Source organism: Rhodnius prolixus, unplaced genomic scaffold (assembly GCF_049639745.1).
Source record: "Rhodnius prolixus isolate KJV_2025 unplaced genomic scaffold, Rpr scaffold_3, whole genome shotgun sequence".
NCBI lineage: Eukaryota > Metazoa > Arthropoda > Insecta > Hemiptera > Reduviidae > Rhodnius > Rhodnius prolixus.
Genome location: NW_027411603.1, coordinates 19,487,572 through 19,512,500, shown reverse-complemented (window position 1 = coordinate 19,512,500; position 24,929 = coordinate 19,487,572). Strand labels below are relative to the sequence as shown.

The window sequence follows — 24,929 nt, the reverse complement described above, 5'->3', positions numbered from 1 at the left end:
TCTTAGAATTTTGGTTATAAATTTTTCACTCGGATTTTTTTTTTTTTTTTAGTTAAACCAGCGCTATTAATAACAATTAAAATAAATGACACTACTGCACACTCACTAACTGAGAGGAGAAGTTACCCAGGGGTAACACCCCTAATTCATCTCTAGGATTAACTATTCTCTTTAGAAGAGAGATAATCGTGAGGCCAACGTCATTTTAATCGCCTGGGAGTTACGAAGAATTGGAATGTTAACTGGAATGTTACGAAGGAAAAAACGGAAGAATTGGTATGAGACTTTTCATTCTGATGAAAGTTTTTAAAACTATTTTGGGTAACCTGACTTACAAACAGAATTTCTAACTCTGTCTGAATGGTTAGATTTGAAATATAAAATGAATTAACGATAGAGAGCGGAGGAGTTTTTGACTGAAGAGGTTGAGTTCTTTGAAGATGGGGACGTTTTGTTGAATCTATTAATTTAAACTTAATAACGTACTTCCAGGAAAATCTTTAAAATAGCACATTAGGAGCTTTTCTTAAATCGTCGCTTGGAAGCCATCGTAATTAAAATTTAATGAAAAAATGTTTCAAATAAATGCTAAAATCCTAAATGTAATTAGTATGTGTACAGTGTTGTACCTGGGAAAATGTTTGTTGAAAATGAACAGTTCTAAAGAAAGAGCCATTTTGAAAATTTGACTCGCCCGCAAAACTTTTATTTTAATTATACTTAGAAAAAGTAAAGCGGGTAACTGAAAGTAAAGATAGTGAATAAAGAAAACTCTAGACAAATGGATAAAATGGCCGAAAAGGATAAATCATCTAAAAGAAACTGAAATCAGAGGCGACAAATGTCACGAGTGTTTGCCAAGAGTATTCTATTTGCGCCATTATCACTGAGCCTTCGAAAAAGCATTTTCTTTTAGTTCAAATCTCTAGTGGTAAACTTCTCTTATACTTAGTTTAAGATCCTACATTTAAGAGTAAAGTAAATTTTCTAAACCAATCATCTCGTCTCACTTGATATTATGAAGAAAAAAACAAAACCAACTTCTTTCTGAGAACGAATGTCTGAAAAATGTCTTTTAAGCGTAAAATACCCCATAAGTTGGATGAAAGAGTATCAGAGTTCCTTTAATGCCCAATAATAATATAGTAGGGAACGGATTAGCTGCATGGTTACACCGCACCAATTCTTCCTGACGCACAAGTCTTTTGGAGGGGGTATAAGTGCTTGTTGGTACAAACAATGCTTGACCTGCCTTTTTCTTGGCTGGACCAGCAAGAGATAGACACAACCAGCTCGTGTTGCCGAAACCACACTCTATTAACAGAAGTTAGGAAAGACAAAACCTATACCAAACTTAATAGAGTTGCAGTTGCAACTTAATAGAGTGAATGACTCAACTCTTTTGACAGAAAAACAAAGCCCAAAAATATCGACTTGCATTTTATTCGTATATACCCACGAGTGAGTGAGAGAGAGCATTAACATTAATAATGTACTAAATCTACGTTTATTTGGAATTGTAGGAAAAATAAATCTTGTAGTATTTTTGATTTCCCTCTCTTTTAATTTTCTTCTTTTTGGATATTTTTTCATTAAAAATAAAAGTTTTTTTTTTACGGTATGAATCCAAATCACAAAACGTAACAATTTATTGTCACATTAGGTTGTTTTGAAAAAATTCAGTTGGATTTTTTTCAGTAAAAAAGTGCGCAACTTCTTTATAAACTAAAATTGGTAACGTTCTGAAAAATTGAAAGTCGCATTTTATGAAATGTTATAAGAGAAATATATATGTATTTACAGGAACTGAAAATGTTCTGACAGATGAAAAATTTGTTAAATTGTAGTCAGGACTCCAGTAATTTGCATTTATAGTTAATTTCTGTCTGTTCAAGAGTATTTATTGTATAATACTTTTTGTTTTGTTAATTTTAGGCCTTCGTGAGTACTTTATTCAACTGATGTAATCTTTATTATGAGACGTCTTCCCTTCCTTTAGAGTCGCCGTCAGAACCAAGGGGACCCTTAAACTTGATTATGTTTCCTGTAGTTATTTCTTTCTCTCTAGTCAAGGAGGAGGATCAAGGAGAAAGGCCAGGTATTTGAGTTTAGTGTATCCTTCTTCTAGATGGAGTATCTTTCAAGATTACAGAATTCCATCCACACTGATATAATAATATAGACTGACGTAATAATACTGACATAATAATAGATTTATTGGAAACCTTTGTATGGGCTTTATTTAAGACTTAGTTAAGCTAACTAAAGCCGCTTTAGTTCCTTAAAGCTGCCCCAAAGAAATCATAACAATAGCCTACTCTAGACCGGATTTGGACCATTACGATTTACGCATTGAAATAAGTCTGTAAATAATGTTGAATGGAAAATTGTAAGCGCCTCCTCAGAATTTTGGTCTGATCAAAAGTTCTGAGCCCCAATCACTCTTAACAACCCCACCATTCATAAAGGGTGTAGTTAATTTCTCCACCGTCTGTCTGGGGCTAAACACGATAGTTATTGACTTTAATTGCTATACTGAAAAAAAGGTGGTTATAGGAGTTTTGGGTCCCCAGTAACCCAAAGGGACCCTTAGCGTTCTTGGTGCACAGATGTTAAAGCCACTTCGAGTTGAGGAGTTCTGGATGACATGAGTTTTGTTCACAGATTGTCTTAGTAAATAGTAAATATACTAGGCAAATTAAGGAAAATGCACTCCATGATTACCTGAACTCACTTTTTTATTTGACCGCACTAGTGATTAATAAAAAAAAAAAGAAGTACAATCCTCCAGATGCCTAAAAGAAGTCGTTGAGAGACCCCACAGCATCTCGCTAACAATCCTAGTCGAACCCTGTATTAACTTTTTGGGCTGTTCATTAAATCAAAAAAACTCGCTAATATCTGGTTCGGTACCGAAGTGGAGAAATCCACAATTCAAGTAGGTGGTAAGAAAAGCTGTCTGATGTTAAAGATGTTCTTCCTATCCAGAATTTAGGGTAACGAGGAGGTAGACTGGCCTATAGATTATTGTCTGTAGGCCAGCAGTGCACTGAAAAAATCTTAGAAGTTGATGCGCATTTAATTAGTATAGTTAGTATAACTTAAGTGGTAAAAACAAGAAATGCTTATGATAACCGAACGTAACAATTGTACAATTAAAGTTTCTAGGTTAGATTGAAAATCAATGGCTTTAAAACCAAATCCACTGCGGCCTAATAATTTATACTCCCATCGTGTTAGGAGTTTATTCAAATAATTTAAATGCCTTTAAGTGCTCAACGCCATGTGTGAAGAAGGTAAAGTAATGCCTATTTTTTTCTGGTGGGTTTTACGTCCATCTTCCAAATTAGGTGACGTGGACAGAAGTGACTACAAACATATTTTACTAATAAATTCTCTTATTTACCATTTAATAAAATCCAAGGCCTAGACCGGGAATCGAACCCACTAACCAACTATACATCTTAGCGTTGCGGGCCTCGTTTCTAACCTCACACCTACCGTGGAAAGTAAAGAGTTGTCTGTCTATTACTTTTTTAATGTTAGTCGTGGTTCAGTGAAAATGTTGCTCGTATTACGGTGAGATATTAAAGGTACGTCAAGAGCATGAATAGTGGCTAAGTTGGCTAGGCAATAATTGCGACCCCTTGCAAGTGATGTTTATTTAATTGAAACGGTGAAAGTATACAGAGCATAAAATTACTTATAATACGGTTCGGCCTAAATCTCCAGGGCTTCAAAACACTTCCGAATTCGAAAACTTATATAGCCCTAATTGTCATTCAAACTAACCGTTACAAATTTAGTACCCTAGAAGTAAGTGACAGTAAAGTGTTAATAGAAAATAAAAAGTGAAGTAGTTTCAGCAGAATATTATTCGCAGAGCACCAGTCGCAGATAGTAAACTTGGTGAAATAGGCTAGCCGTTTTGCACCTACTAATGGAACTCTTTTTTTTTCTATTGGCCCCATAGGATCTTTATTTCTTTTAAGCAGTGTTTTTTACACAAGAAAGTTTTTTTTTGTAAAAGTAAACACTGAGTAGTTAATAAAAAACAAACAAATGAACAAATTCTTTAAACTTATTGTGCTTTTTCCACAAATTATGTATTTTCTTGTCTTATATTGACATTTCTGGATCAATAACCTTGGCTCTTTAGGTGTAGCCAAAGAAAACTAAATCCACTGCGACCTAAAAGAGCTGTTAAAGCTCCTTCATGAGTCAGCGCTTGTACAAAGAATGAATGAATGTGCTTAGTTTGTAGGAAATGCCACAACTTACTTAGCATCGAATTGATGCATAGAACTGGAGATCCTTTTTTTTTAGCAAAGTAATGGGCCAATAATCAGAATCCATAACCGGATCTGGGATTACCTACAAGAGTAACAACAGTCTTCAAAAATTAGCCCACTTCTACTCGTAGTAGTCTTGATTAGAGATATCACAAGTGAAGAGCTATTAATTAATATATTCTCATATTTCACAAATTGGGTGGAATGCAATAATGAACGGTGGTCTCCTTAAGGTTTAACCATCGGATGGCCTTTAATGAACCAATTGAGTGCCTCAGAGTAGCTCGTTAAGAGAACAAATACCCAACTATCTGGCTATAAGAGGTCTCTAAATTAACATTTTTGGAATGTCGGCAAACCACTGAGCTCTGTTAGTGGAATGAATGCTGTGAAACTGAGTAAAGCTTTTATCGTGACAGATAAGTGACCATTGATACATCTATGTCGGTAGCAGTTCCAATGAAGTGGATAGAAGCATCCCATTTAGACAGACCCTATTACCTCCTATTACCAATGATTTCAAACCATGTGCTAACTGATATATACAGAACAGTTCTTTAGACTAGATCTTTTTACTATTTAATAATGGAGATGATTTTTGTTATAAAATAAAATAAATCGGAGTTATTAATGCAACTAGAAAAATATAAATATTCATGAAACATTATACAGGCCTCGTAATACATAAAAGACTCCTTAGCAGTTGACTTTAGAAAATTGGTAAGCCGGAAAAACCAGGTTTTCCCACCAAAATTTTTTCGAATTATGAAGAAAAAAATGAACATTTTTGACCTAATCGGTATCAAAGGAAGGTCGATATAAACGAAAGCAGTATTTTTTCTGAGCGAAAATGTTGGTTAACCTCGTATTTTAAAATATACTACGATACATCCCACAGTTGAACGCTATCGTATCTTCTAAATAATATTTTCCAATTTCTTTCAAAAACAAAAGCTTTTTTTTTTAATGTTTATCGAAAGAAACTGCAAAATTCTAAATAAGAATTAGATTAATCTGCACAAATAGAGAATGCTCGTAAAGATAATGTCACTGAAAAAAAGTTATCTGAATAGAAGTTAAGGTAATTTACAAAGAGGTAATTCGATGACAATATGTAGGGTAACCCCACTTTCAGTTTGATTCAATTTTCTATGCTAGCTTTATTAATGAAACAGTAGCTAATTTAATTGCGAAATTCAGACACAGTCTACCGCCCTATACATGAAATTAGTTATCTGGATTATTAATTTGTTATTAATATTACAATTTATTTTTCATAATAGGAGAATAACGTATGAAAGGCTTTATATATAAGTAAACGTGTGACACTTGGATGCTTTCTTATTGTTGCAAGTAGTTGAAATGTGCCCTTGATGTGGAGAAAGGTTGACGGAGACGTGGCACACGTATTGGAAATGTGTCACCCACCTGAGCAGCCACATGGCACGAGTGCTATACTTCAAGAGAGGGTTCTTCTCACATCAAAGGGATGAGGGTTGGAAATTTTAGAAGTATATCGGGCACTTTTCCTTTGAGCGCTCGGAATGAATTAAAAATGTGAATTTGTTTATTAAAAAGAATTTTGTAAACATTTAGGTTACGGTTATAGTGAACAAGTACAATATTGAAATCAACTGTAACATAACTATCTTTTGAGAAAATTTAATTGCTTAAATCATATTAATAGGAAGTTAACGCCAGATTTTTCGTACACAAATCTTTAAATTGTGGTCTGCTTTGCAGGATATTATCTTTGATTTTATCCGTCCTAACACGCATTTTTATTGTATTTCTGGCCATTTACGGACATTCATACATCGTCAGATTAATCAGTTGTAGAAATTTCAACTTTACTTATGAGTCCTTCTTGTATGGTGTCAATTGCAGTACTTAATAATAAGTCACGGCAATAATTTCTTTATGAACGTTATATCAATTGTTCTAAGTACAGTTAATCACTGACGCCCGCAATGCTTTCTTTTTTGATTTGCTACTCATCGCATGCCTACACTTACGATTCTCACCGAGTACTGATCAGTGCGATTGATTAAATATTTACTTAACTAGAATGGTTCAATTTCCCTAGTAAAAGGCTCTTTCAATCTCTTCTATGAGAATTTTATTTCTTTAGAATTGATAATATCAGATAATGCTAGGTGAAATCTGTAATTTCTGGATTTTATCCGGTGATGTTCCCAATTATAAAGTTATCTATTTTCGGCTCCTTCTCTTGATAAGAAAAAAAATATATATATTTATTATTTGTTTTCTCATTTAAAATTTAAGAATTTCTATATTTTAACAAAACTATGTTGCAGAGTAAATTTAGTGGGTAAAATTTAAGGAATATAGGAAGAATTATTTTGTGAAGGTCATCAATTTATTACATTTCTATTAGAATCGAGAACATCATAAAAAAAGATAATTATTATATCTGCAGAATTGTTATTATATTCGTCAATGCGTTGTAAAATAAAATTTAAGATTAAAGAAATCAAGTAGAACAGTGAGTACGCGAGGTTGCCGCTAGGAAGCGCCCGCTCCTCGATGAGCAGCCCTATCACTCTTGTCAATCTAGTTGAAATTTCTTTCGTTGAAATGAAAACATAGCGTAAGAAACTTGAAAGATTATGGTACGTGTTCCATAATGTATTTTTTATGTATTTCTTGTGCCATATCCAAAAGTTCGTAATGGCTATGGCTGACCGTTAAGTAACAAAATATGCCGTAAAATTTTTAGTGTTATGTACAAGTAATTTCATTAATAACATCGTTGAAAATGGTTTAATTATTGGCTGTTGAACTTAGGGGTATGAACATAAAGCAGTACAGCCTAATAAGCGACTGGCCCTGATACAATATCTCGTAGCAGGCACGAAGAAAGTCTCGACCCACTAAGAAAGCAACGCTGCAGGATGCTTACCCGGCCTCTGCTTTATCCCCTGCCGCCAGCATTCTATTCTTCACAAATTTAATATCACTACGTTAAATATTAATTTCGCGCTGTTCCTCTAACTAAACTGCAACCTAACTTGCAGCATTCTTCATATTGAGCTGTAATAAACTATTCAGTTTTATGTGAGGTCATTGTATTAATAGTTGCTATATTGTTTTTACTGTATTGTAGAATTTCAACGTTGAAATCATTAGAAATCTCCTCCCTAAAGTTTTTACCGTTAGAACACACATTGTAAGAAAAACTGTAAGCTTTTCATTTGCCATGGAAAGGATTATTCTTAATTACTGTCGTCCCCTTTTACTTCATGTTCTTTTGGTTTTTTATTAGACCACTTCTTCAGTTGAGTTCCCTTTCAATTCACTTCGGCTGGATTCATTTCTTTTTCTTTATTCTAGACCCTCTTTTTCACTGTCTTTTCTCTATTTTTCTCGTTGATGTACCATCTACATATATTCCTCTTTCAGTTGCATTGTGCTTACTTTAGTGACCTTTACAATGTACTTTTGCTATTCCATTTCAACTTTTCTGCTCCTACTTTATTCAACATCTAACAATTTGTATCATTTTATTATTTAAGTGCAATGAAATTATTATTGTCGAGATCTGTCAGGGTCATTAAAGCCTAACAGTGTTATTATTGGTATAAATGTTCGAACCTTAAACTGTGTGACTTCTAGATTAAATGAAAATAATGAACGTCTATTTTAAATTTAATTTTGCGAAGACTTTGTGGTTTATTTCGCAGTAAACTGCTTAAGAAGGTTATTTTTTTCTTGGAATGGATAGCGACTGCTGCGCTCATTACCGCTTCATTTGTCCATCCCTGAGTGCTATCCTTATGAAAGCTTCTTCAGGCCAGGTGTTTTAGCCCTCGGTCCCATATCTCATCAACTTATCTTTTTTTTTATCGAACTACTCGATGAGAAAGAAAGTAAAAGGATTTATTTTACTTGTGCAATCTTTTTTTATAACTCACATTGGTGCTTACAAACAATAGTAAAAAACATTTTTATTCATAAATGGCCAAATGTGCCTAGCTAACGGGCAAACAGTTTTATTTGTGTCATTTATATCTACTTTAACTGCTGTTCTTTAAGCTACTAAAAGCGTATTAGCCTATATGTTGAAAGGATATCTAGATGCTCAGTACTTTTAATAACCTATTGCTGCATGATATTGAATGAAATAACCTAATAGAATTGAAATGCTTTAAGAAAAATAATTTTCCACCCTGAAAGGTACTAACCTAAGTAGAATCATAATGACATTCTCACACAAAAACGCTGATTTCAGCGTTGTTAGTTGCTTCCAATTGAATCCGCTTACAAAATGAGACTCAAAGGACATCATTGCCTGTATTCCTGTCCCTTTCTTCAACTTCCGGCAGATTTATACTTAATCAATAAGCTTAAAATTTTCCATCAAGTTTCGTGAACAACCATCATTCTTTGTACAGTAACTAGTAACTGTGTAACCTGGTTGTATCGGAGTTGATGCGAAAGTATTTTGTTTTTTAGATTCGCTATAGTGAAATCTAGATCCTCTTGACAATTAAGTTTGTTTTTTCGTTTTCCTAGTACTAAAAGTACTGAATTGTATGGTTTAAATCAAAAAGAGTTTTTCTGACCTGAAAATTTTGGGTTTTTATTACGTCTTACATGAAGTATTTTCTTTTGTGCTAATGCAAAGGATGAATTCATTACGAAGAAAAAATGTCTATAAACAGCAAGAAACAAGAAAAAGGTCCCGAGAGCTTCTATTCTAAAATATGGAATTTCCTTTTTTAGGCATCAATGGTCCTATTTTTAGGTCTGTTTTCTTGGAATGATTTAATTGTTGATTTGTCGATGATTCCGGATTTTTATCGTGAGCGCTAAATGGCTTAGAGGGTATTTTTAGGTACCGAGAGCTTCTATTGTAAAATAAATTATTTTAAGTTATCGGACGTCTTCTCAGATATAAATTTGTCTCCTCTCCTCTTAGACGAAACGACGGATCTTGGACAGTTACCGACAATGAAACAGCGACGGAATTTAAGAACTACTTAACTAACGTATTCATTCCTCACCCAGATATTCAAGACGAGTCACACAGCACTGACGTCATAGCAAACCTAGACATCCCTCTCCCACTCTCGTTACCACCAAAACCATTCACTCCGTCTGACGTTAAACATCTAATAAAATCCCTACCGTACAAAAAATCTCCAGGATACGACTTGATAACAGCACAAATTCTTCGCAATCTTCCAAAAAAAGCAATCGTTTTCCTAACCTACATCTACAACTCAGTTCTCAGGACAACATACTTTCCCTTAACTTGGAAATTCTTGTCACAGAGTAGTAGACGCCATTGTTTCCGCTCCAGAGAGGAGGATTAATATTGCTGTGGGGCCTTTCTCGACGTGGCTCAGGCCTTTGATCGAGTCTGGCACCCAGGACTATTGTGGAAGTTAAAGAGTGCTCTTCCATCAACTTATTACTTGATTATACTATCATTTCTTACCGACCGCTTCTTTAAGATAAGTTGTGGATCTGCCTCTTCCGACTACTCTCTGGAAGTATTCTCGGACCGCTTCTCTATACTGTGTACACATCTGACCTACCAACTGACTCAAACACACTGCTCTGCACTTACGCTGACGATACTGCTATTCTCTCTTCTAACTCAGACGCCACTACAGCCTCCTCTCATCTACAGTATCATCTAAACAAACTTGAACCCTGGAGAGTCAAAAAAGTGGAGAGTCAAATTCAATACTCAAAAGTGCGAACAGATAACTTTTACTCTGCGTCGTAATTCTTGTCCCACTTTAAATTTTAACTCAATTCCTCTTCCTTCTGCTAATTTAGTTCGCTACCTTGGGATGTACATCGACAAAAGACTAACGTGGAATCCGCACACTAAACTGAAAAGACTAGAACTCAACCGACGAAACAAATTACTGTTACGACTAATTGGCAGACAATCCAAACTACCACTGGAACATAAACGACTAATATACAACAGTGTACTTAAACCGATCTGGACTTACGGACTTGAGCTGTGGGGTTCAACCAAACATTCCAATTCACAAAGAATACAGTCCTTCCAATCAAAAATTCTCCGACAGATTACGAATTCTCCATTTTATGTGTCCAACTCTACCCTCCATAACGATCTCAAAATCTCATACATAACTGACGAATCTAAATCTATGTATAAAAAATTCTTTGACTCTCTTCCATTCTGTACCAATCCTCTTGTTCTAAATCTCGCCTCCACAACGATTCCAGATCGTCCTCCACGACGATTGAAACGCTGTTGGCCTCGTGACAATCTCCAGTAATGTAAGAAACTCCAGCGAGAGTGTTGCCGGTGGGCAGCTTCTCTCCTCAAGTTGATCCAGTCAGGAAGACTTCTTTTATCGCATTCACTTATTACAAATTTTATTCTTTGTAGATTGTGAATAGCAAATAAATTTAAAAAAAAAAAAAAAAAAAAAAAAAAAGTTATCGGAAACCATAATTTATAGGTGTAGAATAGGTGTTTTATCACTTTTTTCGATTGTAACCGAAACGGTTAGTTTCATTATGCCTATTATAGGCAATTTATTAATAATTTAATCATAATCGTGGTTAACAGAATTTTCAAATTGTAGGAACTTTACGAGATATGTTCTCTTTTTTTTCTTTTAATTATTATTTTATATTGCAAGAAAAGTTGGTAAAATGAACAATTTTCTTTTCATTAATCTAAAGTGTGGTAGGGTGTAAATGAGACTGAGGGAATAATTAGAAAACTTTGGAAAGGCAGTATAGTACGGGAGGGTAGGGCTTTAAAATCCGACCACAAGCTCCTTGATAATGACTTTAATAAAAAGGAGAGAATGTGTATATTACTTGGTTCTCGCACTCGGGGACGCCCTGCGACGGCGCGGTCAATGTCTACGATGGTTCTCCCCTGCTTCTTCTGTTCGTCCTTTGTAATGCAAACTAGCCGTGAACACTTCCTTCGCGGATAATCATATTTCTTTACTTATAGAGTTTGGATGTGTTGTTTTTCTGCTTGGAAATAACTTTCCACTAAAATTAATATTAATAAAATTATTATACAAAGAGAAAAAATTGTATTAAGTAATTATAAAAGTTGTGATACTTGCTCCACAATTTTACTTAATTATTCCCAAACATCCTTCTCAATTTCCCCCCTTCAAGAAGTAGGGTTTGAATAGTTTTTCTTTTTATTATTTCTCTTCTTTTTTTTTCTTCACAAGATCATTTCGCAGGGGTGAACTCAGTCCGCCTAGCTTAGATGGTTGTTGGGAGTAGCTTTGCAGCAGGCATTTCTAGTATCGTACTGGCCAAATCTTATTTATTGATGGCTCCATCAAGAAGCACGTACTCTATTCAATGTATAGAAATGAATAGACTTTCGGCAATATTACTCAGCTGAAGAGGATGGGCACTTTCATGTTAGCTGACCACAGATTTGTTGAAGTAGTATCACCTAACTAAACTTGTCAGTTCATTCTTGCGGTAAGCTCTTGTTTTTTATGTTTTTGAATATTTACATCTAAGGTTTTTGTATTTCTTAAGAGTTTCATTCGCTTTACTTTGCGTGATGGTTTTTGTTTTATTGCGTTCATATTTCCTAAACAATTTACCTTTGCCCCTTAAAGGGAGAAGACAGGTTATGGATGCGTCGCATAGCTCTAGGTAATCGTGCCCTCATTCAATATTTATAGGTGATTGAGTTAAACTAGTGTTTTTTTTTTTCACATGGCTTAGGGATAAACTGCGCTTGAAGTTGGCTAGACTACGTTCGTGACCGTTAGACCAGTTAGCCTACAGACGTTAGTCGCTGGTAACTTAGTTGAACTACGCGAAGAGTAGCTCTATTTAGATTTTTGATTTCTTTGATTGAGAGTTGTAAATCGTTCGGTTCTCCCGACAAAGATAATGTCAACCACTTTGTTGAATTTCCCGTCCAGCTTTGAGTTCGCTTTCCTTGTTATGATTGCCGCGGTGTTTTTTCCATTTGATATTTCTAGAAATTTTGTAAAACTGTCCTGGCAATACAGGCCTTGATTCGTGAATTTATTTATTGACACGTTTCTTTCCTTCATATTAATGTGCCCTAAAAAACAATGAATATGTTAATTTTCAGTTTAACTATTTATTTCAAATTATACTTTTTTTTTACCTTTAATGAACTATTATTATTTATAGGGATCTCTTTTTAATTGAGAGCTAATAATTTGATTAAGTGTACATCAGTATCTATCTGTAAAAAATGACAAAACATCAATCTTCTGCAGTTGTTAGCTTCTTCGCAGTATATTTCCGTTAATGTTTATTATAGTTGTCTATCTGAAATCGTTGATCAAGGAATAAATATTGATAAAAGAATTTTTTCTTTTTTTTATAAAATGGATTAATATGCAAACCCTATTAAAGAGAATCTACATCTCATTAACTTCTATCTGAATGCAAGTTCTAATAGGTTTGTTTTGTTTTGTTTTTATGGCAATATAGTGTACTTGGATAGCTCCTCATTATGAGACCTTCTACTGTTTTCTATTGAGGACTTTGTAACTAGAAGGTTACACCTATTAATCTTATCACTAATTGTGTGGTGATTAGATAAATTCTAGACTGATCATTGAAGAAACAGGTTTAGCTTTCAGCTAAAGGCATTGCCGCTGGTTTCAGCCAGTAATAATCTTAGGCCTTTCGTGAGCTCGTCTGGATGCTTGACTTAGATTCGGCTTGTTATTAATTCCTGCAAAATTCTCTGAGTTTCTGGATGTTACAGGGATTAGCTTTTACCGGCTGAAAAAAAATAATAATATTTTTGTGATTTATGGAAAAATGGTTCTTCAAGCAGTTCTAGTGAAGAGTTACAAGTTAGTTAAAGAACTTTCTAGGTCATTATGTTTAAAAGAGGCTGATCACCTTTGCAATACTAATATGAATTAAGTATTTACTTAAACATTCAAAATTTGAAGAAAAAAAAAACGGTTGTGCGGGGAAGTGCCACTTTACAAAATAAACTTTTTAGCAATTTTTTTGTATAAAATAATTTCAACAAAAGTTATATTTTGTAAATGGCGTTAAGAGAAAAATCATGTGAGTGTGTCATACCAGACATTTTTAATTTATATTATTGTAATTGCATTTTGGAGAAAAGAGATTATCAAGTTTACCAATTTGTCCTTTAATTTTAAATCTTTTAATCTTGTTTGAAACGCCTGTTGTCTACCGAGACAGTTACGGAGTACACTGTTATTTGCTCTCAGTTGGAGAAAACTTTGTGGGAACATTAAGTAGGAAGGCGATGTTATTTTTTAAAACATCTCTGACAACCAAACAAGTTTTAAAAACTTTCCCAGCACATTTATTACAGCTTTTTTTTTTTTAATGTTGAATTTTCCTTAGATTAGTGATCAACTTATTTGTTTACAAATGTAATTATTTTTTTAATTAAAATACCATTAAGGAAACGTTTAAATTTTAGGGCATTTCAGTTTTTATGTTTTTAATTATCTTTCTTATTGAAATCTTTTAACTATTTCAATTTAATATCAAGATGTCAATGAGTTTTGCAAGTAATAAGCGAAATTGAATGGTCCATTGATCCTTTGGTAATAAATAACGCGTCTGGTCTGTGCAATAAGAACGCTAGTTCTGAATCGACCTTAGTCTTCTCAAGCATTGTTTGAGAACACTGTATCTCAGAGCCCAACTAAGCCGCTGATTGTTGCTGACCGCTCAAGACTCCAATAGCTTGCGGTATTCGTTGATCAATTCTCGGGCTATCACGGTTTGTTTCTAGAATTTTTTTAGTGATCTGAATGGCAAAGTAGAGGACAAAGAATTCGTCTTTATTACACTAGATATTGAGCACAACATCATCATTTTAGTTTGAAAGCTTTTTGATAGATTGCAATAGAAATGGATACCTTTAAGAGCAATCTTGAAACAATAGTTAGCCTCATACATGTCTAGGGCCGTACTTGAAGTCTCGATTTAATTCTTTTCGTTTATAAATAGTCTCATCTGAACGTAGATTTGATTCTGGATTTTCAGATGAGTTCCCTCCATTGTGAGGATTTAGCGATGAATTCATGGCCCCGTGATCTACTCCTAGACCATATTTCTAGATAGTATTGAACTACGGATTGAGGTAGTTGCTAGCCTCGTTAAGTATGGATTAAAAGAGCATTTTGAATAACAGGTGACTTATCTGATCCAATTCCAATTTTTAATTAGGATTGGAAGAGGGATTTTATCAAAACAGTTAAGAAACATTTTACATTTATAAATCTATAAAGTATCAACATTATTGGCACAATTTGGATCTATATCTATTCATTTATTCATAAGGTTAGCGTCACGAATTTCTTTTTAAAAACATTGTTTCCAACAAATCCTTGCAACGGTGCATTTATTACAGAATCTTTCAGAAAAGTGCACGCCCTCTAATTGCTCTTTTAGGTGTTTAATAACGTTTTTGTCCATTTATCAAACGCTTTATACAAAAATTCTTTGGTCCATTTTCTTCTAACTTCAGACTCTTGTTCCTTGTTGCTCCTTTTTACCTTTCCCTAAATTTTGGGCTTCATTTTTTCGCAGTTGACCTGACCTCTCCTAGTGAGATAAATTGTATACAAAATTTTTCAACTGCGCTAGTATATATGAATAAAGGAGAGGATGTTAGTGATGACGTAAATAAGTATACAAATAAACTATTAAAACCTATTTATTTGTTCTACTTTATATTTTTTTTCCTCTCCTGCCTTACAAAATGCAAAGCATACGTACTTATTTTATTTTATTATTATTATTATTTTATTTAGGTGTTGAAAAATATGTCCTGTGATGTTATTGTAGATTTAATTCGTCGATAAATGTGGTTTTTTTTCCCTCCCAGTGGCAATTATAAATTCTAGAATGACTATTTTTCATAATTTTAGTTTATTCCTTGAGCAGACAAGATTTATATGACATGTCTGTGGGCCAGTTCAATGGCCGAATAGAAGTAAGGTGAAGAGAAAACTTCCATCCTCGAATTCTTTTATTCTTAAAACTCCTATTCTTGAAACGCTCCGTCCTGCGAGTCTCATTTCCTTTAACTTCTCTTCTCCTGCCATTTTATCAATTGCCCTTGAGAAATGTATTCACAGTGTTCAATTTGTTCATTGAAAGAAATAAAAGAAATAGTTATAGAAAATAAAATTATCATTTTCCTAACAAAACTGCTAAATTGTTTAGTATACGTTAATTTGAGAACTTCTGGAATAAGTTTTCTGATTCTAGTAGAGGCATTGTTGGCAGATTGTTTGGCTGTGAACATGTGGGCGCTACTTCTACAGGAAACAGCCGGTGATACCGCCTGCAGCCATGTCCTAACTTCTCTTCTCTCTAAAATACCAAGGCTTTCTCTAATTTCCATGATTCACACACACATACACGGCCAACTACCGTTCTTGTTGGTGGCACCAAATGCTTTATCAATTGCAAATCAGATGAATGAAGTGGTTACGAATGTATTCACTAACCCATGTGTTGTCACTAACTTACAAATCATTTAACTATTTCCCCTTTTTTTGTGTGAATAGAAAAAAAATTAAATTAGCTTTCGGTTTTCCAATTTATTGAATTAACTAACTAATTAGTGAATATTCTTTTCACCAATACTTATTCTCGAAAAACTGCAGCAACTTTTTTAATTTAGTTAATTTGTTTTAGAGAAAACTAAATTAGTGTAACTGGAAATAAGATAGATGCTTTTTCTGGTGGATGTAAAGAAAAAAAATGGATAAATAACCTAGAATATTGATATAGTTGCAACGTTTTGGGTTAAACCAGCGTCTAATTATTTTTTAAAACAGGTACGTATCAAAATATACCATTGATAAATAACCATATAATGGAGGTAAATAGGTGTTGGTAGTAAATAATGAAATTGAAAATGATCTCATCCTTGCTTTACTTGGTGCTGAATATGTTATATAATTATTGAGTGAAGACCAATCTTGGTGATATTAAGTGAGTGATTCCTAGTTGAGTCGATATAAATAAAGTAAATCTTTAGACCGTTTTCTACTCATTACCAAACACAAATTTCGAATGTGGTAAAAACCTAAAGGTTTTAAATGAAACACATATAAGTTTAGGCTTCAGGGAATGTTCTTATACTTTAAAAACACTGAAATAACTATATCTTAAACTGTTTCTTATTGGCTTTTAGTACAATATTATCAGTATATTCTTTTTTAGATTAGTGCTTAACAAACAAATACAGTATATCTTATTTTTATTAGCCGCAATTAACATTTTTGGTGACGTTTTGGTTGTCAACCGGTCGCCTTCTAACTGAAATTATCAATTTTACGTTTTATTAGTGTAACCAACTTTTGTTTTTTGTTAATATAAGAAAATATATCCATTTTAAACAAATAATTTATTTATTGCATCAAGTATTTCAAGATTTACTGTAATAAAGTTCGCTTAAACAATTAAGGAGGTACAGTCAATTGAGACAGCTACTTGGACAGAACTCCTCAGGGAACACAAACAAAACTGACAATTTACAAATCACTTCTTAGACGTATGAAATGGAACTGTGGGAAATCCGCTAAGCCATCCATACAGTGCCCAGAGAATGCAATCCTTCCAATCCAAAGTCTTCATTCCAATCATCAATGTTCCTTTCTATGTTTCCAATGAAACCCTCCATAAAGACGTTACCTGGTTAGTAAGCTTGAAGCACCTCTAAAAAATAAAAATAAAATAAATAAAAATGGTAACAGACTGTACTGCCTGATCTTATTTTTTGCTATTATCATTTCAACAAAACACATTTAAAACAGTTATCACTAACAATTGCAAAGTATAGCATTGTGATACTTCTTTAATTGAATCATAAACATTAATTATTTTCAGGCTTTAATTAATTCTAATTGCTATCATTCTTTAATTTTTCAGAAATCACAATAATCCTTTCCTTTATTGTCACACTTTAAATCTGTATTGATTGGAAAAAAATAAAAAAACAATGACTCCAAATTTTAGCAATTGTCATTTATAATTTATTCCATTTCGCACATCCAAATACAGCAGCACCTCAGTGTTACGAAGTACGTAACTTTCAAAAAAAAAAAACACAATGGCTGTCACCAATAATTTAACGGCTGAGCAATTCGACGAATGATTTTTACCTTGAAAAGGGTAGTTTTATTTTTTCACAGCCACCCGCCTTGTATTGTACATTGAAGGCAAACAGGCTTCCTATTGTATTGCTTCTATGGGGCTGATTGTTTCTGAAAGCAATGGGAAAGTCCGTTTACTGTAACAGTATACATTATAATAATTTGTTTCTCTCTATTTGTTTATTTTATTTTTTATTTCTTTTTATAAAAAGTCAGTTGTTTTCAAGTTTTTAATAAAAGTTATTTATTTATTTTCATGATGCAAGAAAATGTGGTCATATTCGTTTTGAGAAATCGTAGGACAATGAATGTCGAACATTTAAAACTAACTATTGGTGACTTGTTTCCATGTAAGTAGTATTGCATATTTAATTAAGTTGAAAAGGTGCCAAATAGCGTGTTGAGATGGGTAATTGATGGAAAGATAACTCTCTATAGTCACAGAAGCAAACATAACTAACAACACACAATCTCATATTCAGCAACACAAATGGAAACTATCTTTTGGTTAGCTAAAAGCATACATACCAGCTTATATGTATGTATGCCTGACGCACGCGCACACTACATCCTTCTGTGCTATTTGCAGTGCGTGCGTGCGTGTATGTGTAAATAGCATGATTTTGGGGGTGAGCTTGACTGGCGCCAACTCGATGGCCGACAATAGCCGACCATGTCCGGGGTCTACGAAGCTTCTATTCTCCAGTCCGCCGTCACTCCGCCTCCCTAAAGACCGTACCCTAGTAACACTATAATACTCTTCTGGAGCGAACGGAAAAGGCCGGTCCGATTGTCTTTACTTTTACAATAAGGTTGAACATGGCATTAGCACTCTCTCTAGTGTTGTACTGAACTATTTGCTACCGCTGCTAACCACGCCCTTTTGCACAACGGAATGGGCCAAAGAGATTATATTACCACCTTTTTAACTTGGTAACCTTCGCTGGCTTATTATTTAACACCATATTTTTATTACGTAATCTTTGGCATTGTCAATTACAGTAAAAACTTAAACTGCTTTAGAAGAACCAATATTTCGTTACAATTAAATTTTTATTACAACGTTAAAAGTAATTCAGATGAGAAATTTTATCCCTTCTGCTTACATTTGAGATACAATGAATTTAAAAAGTTATTATGAGAAATGTTCCATATTCTGCATCCTTAAAGATACATATATTTTGTACCATGCATATGTTATCTAATTGCTACATTAGAAAGGCTTTGGATCCCTACCCAAATTTACAACGTTTCAATTGTGTAGATAACATTTCAGATCGTTTTCGCATTGTTGAACAAGATCGCTTTAAATTTGACCCATAAAAGTTTCTGGTGTTCCAACTGTTTAGATTAAGCCTGAAGAAAGATATCTTCAAATCTATCATGCAGATGTCATGCAGATAATTAAGATGCTCGTACTTTTATTTATCTATCTTATGTTATAAAAACAATAAATGTGGATTAATTTTTATTATTCAATTACTTACTCTATCTTGAGAACTTCGAAGCTTTTTATGCTTTTATGTAATTAGAAAAATTATCATTAATGTTCCAGTTTTAAAGAAAGTTCATCCATGCCATCAAAAATAAACGAATATTGAAACTGGTGGCCATTTGATGAACTAACTTGCAAGGAAAGATGGTTTGTAATGGTTTCTAAAAATTTCTGTTTGATATAATTAAAATAATGTCGAACTAAATCTCTTTAAATAGTGAGATTTTTCTTTACAATTTTTTCTTCATCCCATACGCTGATGTTAATAGATTCATACTCTTACTTTAAAAATTAAATAAATAATATTTAATCAAGCCTGATTTCCTAACCGCAAGGTAAATGAATGTGGACAGATTAGAATATGTGCTGACGCGTTCATTTCAATCCATGCTTTAGGCGAAAGGTGAAAAGAAAGGTTATTTCACGCAACAGACTCACTTATCAACAGAAATTAAATTCAAATAAATGAAGTGAGTGAGGAGAATGTGCTATAAAACTCTTAAAAGAATTGAAAACTAGAAAAAATACTTATCACCTTGGCTTTTCCAAATTACCTAAAAGATTTTTTTGACAAATGATCATTAATAAGTAATACGAGTAAATTGCTATGATTGAAAAGTTTCTTCACAAATGCTAAAAAGAAAGTTGGAGTGGCTTGTAACAGAACAGGTCCCAGTTTTATAACAAGTAATGGAGAAAACATTAGCAAAATAATGTGTTTGGAATATCTGGAACATGTAACATAGTTAGCGAGTCACAGTTCGGTTTCATAGGGATTTACTGCCCTGTGATGTCGTACTAGCTGTTCTGATAGAAGAAAGAGTTGAAAGGTAAGAAGTACAAGGCAACATGGGTAATTAATTACCTTTCCGTTCTGCGTAAAGCGCTTTGGCTGAAATTTGAATACTATGGACTTAAGGGAAATATAATTACTTCAAAGAATATTTAACGGGCGTAGTACCCAGCGTATTGATTAAAATAATCAATGAAATTAATGGTGGTCTTATAATGAGGAATACTAACGAGTTCAAGAATTTTCCGCTTGAATGAGAATGTAAAGAAGGATACAGTACCATTTCTTGTATATTGCTAGGTATTACTTTGTCTTGGAAACATCAGTACCATTGAATAATGAACCACTTCACATAACTTAGTTAAAGAGAAAGTTGATAGAAGTACCACCAGAAGTGATGAACCTAATTTCGGATTATTTCACTTCAAGATGTTTAATGAAATCAAACTATGGAGAATTTCAAATTAAAGCTTCAATTATTTTAAAATTACAGAAAAGAGCGGTGAAAATAATGATGTTTAAAAAGACTCGAGATAGATGAAGGCCATTATTACCATTATTAAACATTAGCATCATTATAATATTTACAAGCAGCTCTGCAGTAAAATAAGCGAATAAAGATGCGTGTGGCAACAGACTCTTTTATAACATACACAGCAATAACAATATCTTACCTCCTTAACCCCCCAAAAAATCTAAATTAAATCCAAGCATTAATCTGCATAAATCTGACTGCGAAAATGTATAATAAAATAAGAAATGAAATAAGACAGATGGTTTACCTTTAATCTAAAAAAGTAAATATATATAGCTTTTTAATAAAGAAATACTGCTCTGCTAAAAGGAGTTTATTGACACAACTTGATTTTAAGAGATCTTAAAATAAACTGAATTTACCATTTACGGTAATTATATTTTAGTTAAAAGTTAGTTGTTTTTAAGTTCATTTTAAATGATCTTAAGTGCACTTTTTTTTTGTAATTTGTTTTGTATTAGAATGTTTCTTTTATTACCTCTGTAAATTATGTATAGAGTATCACGTAAACAGTGTTAGTTTCTACCGTTGCTGTAACTGTTTTGCGTTATTCTCATTTGTTAGTTTCTATTTTGCCTGGGCGATTGCCAGGGAAGGATAGAGTGCATTACAACCTTTTAATTTGGTGCCAGTTTTGAAATATCTGAGAATTGCTTTGCTGGTTAATATTGCATGGGATACCTGGGAGTTTATACCTGAATACTGGCTCCCTTATAAAACACCCAAATTAAATGTGTCGGAGGACTATTCATTTATTGGAGACGGTTGAAGAAAACGTAAACCAAATCGAAACTTAACTAACAACTGATAAACCAATTAACTGATTGATTGAATGAGAGTTGAAAGCCCGATCTGACAGGTGAGGCATTCCAGTTAAACCGTAGTATCATCGGTCCAGTTCGCGGAATCGCGGTCCTATTGACCGCAGAAGCTCCAATTCTTCCAGGCGCTGATGCAATTAAACGTTTCGTTTACATGTAAACAAGTTTTAATTTACTGATTACTGAAAAGTTACAAACAAGTAATCCTCATACTTGTCTTTGCCCAAAAGAATACGACCTCCACACTCATGGATATCTCTGCTCTCTCGTAGCACCTCTCCATATTATGTTTGCCACTTATGGAGGAAGCCACACAAACAAAAGGTTCAAAAAATTAATGTTTATTAAAACTGAAACGAGATGGAGCTTCTGGAGAATGGCTGGACAAACGGGGGATTATATTTTTTTCTGATATATTTTCTAGAGGCCATGCTCTTAGAAATGTCATAATTTCAACTCTTTAGTCTATATCAGTAAATTGCATGGTCTGATTTAGTCTTCCTTGGTGGTGCTTGGCGCAATAATAATAATTCTATGAATAATAATTTGCCTCATTCAGGGTTATTGCAAAAATATCTGTTTTTTTTTTGTAGTTTTGCGGTTAGGGAGTTTATCCCTTCATCACCAGCATCCCGGCTACACATTCTTGCCTGATCGTAAGCTCGCGGTTAACTCTCACTCGTTTTTTTTTTTCCTTCTAAAGGACAAAAAAAAGAGCACAACTTGTAAACATATATTGAGCCTTCAATAAATCATACCAACTGACATATGTAAACAGTTTGAATACACATTTTGTAAACATGTAAAATTAATGGGTTATACGAATTTATTTTATTTTTTTAATTTGTTGATTTTGTTTCATTTAATGGTACTTCATCTCTTCATTTTTTTATATATACAGGCTGATTAATTCTTTTTTAATATTCACCAATGACATATATTATCTTTATTGTACACGGATCTCAGACTTCAACCGACCGCAGAACTTCGCGTTGACAGGTAGCCAGGTTTTGAATTTCGGAATATTAGTTTCTGTGTAATCGTAAATCTTACTAAGTAAGGCAGAAAACTCTAATTAGTAATAAGTTGCAATATAAGTAAGTTTGAAAATGATTAAAAAATTGGATCCTGCTTATTGTTTGCTAATAAACAAATTCTGGATTGCACATTGGTAGTCTCACTAGTATGCTCGATCTTAATTTTTTTCAAGATCTGAATTCTAAAAAATATATATTCAATTTTACTAACATTATCTAAAATAGAAGGCTGCTCATTAAACCGAAATTCGATTTAACACTTCATTTCATGGAGTGGTGAAATTGTGGACGATAAGTTACGGACGGATCCCATGGTCGGACCAAATCGATATAAGAGTGTGAAGTTTCATTTTCCTGCAATTTCTAAGATGTTTTGTAAACACACACTAAAGTTTAAGTCATTATAAATTCTTTAAACAAAAATTGAAAAATTATTATCCACTGTAGTGCTGCAACGTCACAATGCCATTACATTACTCTTTAACAAAAACTTACAGTTTTAAATGTTAAGTATAAGGGTTGATTAAACGCCAAAAGGTACACAAATCAGCAAGCACCCAACATTTCATTAATTCTTCATTAATATTTAAGTAATTTTACTGCATTAATATTCATTAATATTTTTTAGAATTTATTAGATGTCACAGACCCTTATGCTGGCCATTTTCGTTTACAAAATATTTGTTCAAGTAGCACTGTAGATTGACTGTAATATCTAGTTATTTATAATAATCAAACTATTAAATACAGGTTAAAAAGAAAAACGTTATAAAAAATAAAAAAAAATTATAAGGCTAAAAAATTCAAAACTTTTTTTTATAAAAAAAAATGTAATATGTAATATAAAGTAAATAAGATATGTATATTTTTAGGACAGCTAATTATTCCAGTATTTTACTATAAGTAAAATTAGGGGGACTAAATTAAATTACAATTGAGAAATCAATAATTGTTGTTGAATAATCTACTTGATATAACTGTGTGATATTTATGCTCACGAATATTTCGGTAAGACGAATTCAAGACAGTAGCCTACTCTAACTTTGTCTTTTTCTACTTTAACATGCATGTACATATGTGTGATTTATCATAATTATAACAAAAAAATATTATAAATGAAGTGGCCAGCATAAGGGTCTGTGACATCTAATAAATTCTAAAAAATATTAATGAATATTAATGCAGTAAAATTACTTAAATATTAATGAAGAATTAATGAAATGTTGGGTGCTTGCTGATTTGTGTACCTTTTGGCGTTTAATCAACCCTTATACTTAACATTTAAAACTGTAAGTTTTTGTTAAAGAGATTTTTGTACCTTTTGGATAGATTTTCCTTTTTGTCTATTTTACAAAGTTACATATCTGCTTTACAGATTTTTTTAAATTTGGAATAAGCAATTCTATCATTATAACCTGATAAGATGGTAAGTCGGAACCGTAATTACCACTAGAGAGATCTTTTTAAAGAATGATTATCGTTAAGGTCCCCCAAACCATCCTCAGTAACAACTTTTTTTGAAAAAGCGTTTTGAATAACATAGGAAGGTATTTGTGCGTAAATAGCAAAATTAAACTGCGATTTCATTACTTCCTTTTAAGAGGAGTAAGAAAAATAAACTGCGATTGAAGTACTTCTAGGCAAAGAGGCAAAGATTTTTTAATCGAACGACAATTCATTGATTTAAATCGGTTCACTCATTGATAATTTAAACGATTGCAGTACTTCCTCTTAGTAGGTGCAAGAGCATCAGCAATGTAGAGGAGCTTTAACCATTTATTCGAGCTGAATTATATCAAAATCGGACTAAGCGTTATAGAAATATTGGTAATAATAGTTTTAGAAAGGGCCTTATTTGGGTGGGGCAAACTCCCCTCCTTATGAGGCACGGCGTCGAGACTTTTAAAGTGTAAATCTGTACAAAATTTCGATTCGAATGACATTTCATTCATGAAAATCGGTTCATGTGTCGATAATTTGAAACGATTCCTATACTTCCCCTTAACAAGTGTAAGAGCTGATCGCCGCTTTAATGTTACGTAGGGGAGCCCTAACCCTATCATCCTACCAAATTTTATCAAAATCGGGCCAAGATTTACAGAGTAATTAGTAATAATAATTTTGGAGGGGGCCTTACATAAAGGGGGCTAACTCCTCTCCCATTCGATGTACAGGGTCGAGACCCCCAAAAGGCACATCTACGTAAAATTCCGAATCGAATGACACCTCATTCATGAAAATCGGTTCGCGCGTTTAGGCTGTACGTTGTTTACAAAAAAGGTAACAAGAACAACAACAACAACAACAACAACAACAACAACAACAACAACAACAACAACAACAACAACAACAACAACAACAACAACAACAACAACAAGAACAAGAACAAGAACATTTTTTGAAAAAGCCGTTTTTGCTCATTTTCGGCAACTTTTTTCTCGAAACCTATTAGATCTGGGTTGTTGCAAAAAAATTACAGCTATAAAGGAGGGTTTGCCCCATATTTTAAAGAAAATTTGGGAATTTTATCTTTAGTAGAAAAAGAGAAAAAAATTGTCAAAGTTGGGTGTTTTTCAACGTTACGCTTTTTCGTGCACTTTTTGACGATCAACCCTTATACAACTGTCCTACCGGACAGTTTTAAAAATAAAATCATGTAATTCAGAAATTAATTGATGGGTTTTATCTTCGTGTAAAGGCTGTACCGGACTTGCCGATAATGCTGTGACTAAGAACTGACTATTCCCGAGCAGCGCAATAAAGAAATATGCTATAAGGATTAAAGCCTGATGTGTATATAAA

At 33.3% G+C, this 24,929-nt stretch overlaps 1 protein-coding gene across 21 annotated transcripts in view; it reads left to right on the top strand.

Annotated features, from left to right (window-relative positions):
* LOC141452377 (neuroligin-4, X-linked-like) overlaps positions 1-24,929 on the top strand; it is a 673,353-nt gene that overhangs the window by 450,418 nt on the left and 198,006 nt on the right. For 15 of the 21 annotated variants that reach the window (XM_074124455.1, XM_074124453.1, XM_074124446.1 and 12 more), the window contains 2 exons: positions 15,984-16,126; positions 17,713-17,796. The exons of 2 other annotated variants lie outside the window; for them this stretch is intronic. The gene's annotated coding sequence lies outside the window, so the exon portion shown is untranslated. Of the gene's footprint in view, positions 1-52; positions 277-1,935; positions 2,099-15,983; positions 16,127-17,712; positions 17,797-24,929 lie in introns of all 21 variants that reach the window. 4 more of the 21 variants (XM_074124442.1, XM_074124447.1, XM_074124444.1 and 1 more) reach the window with 4 other exon arrangements.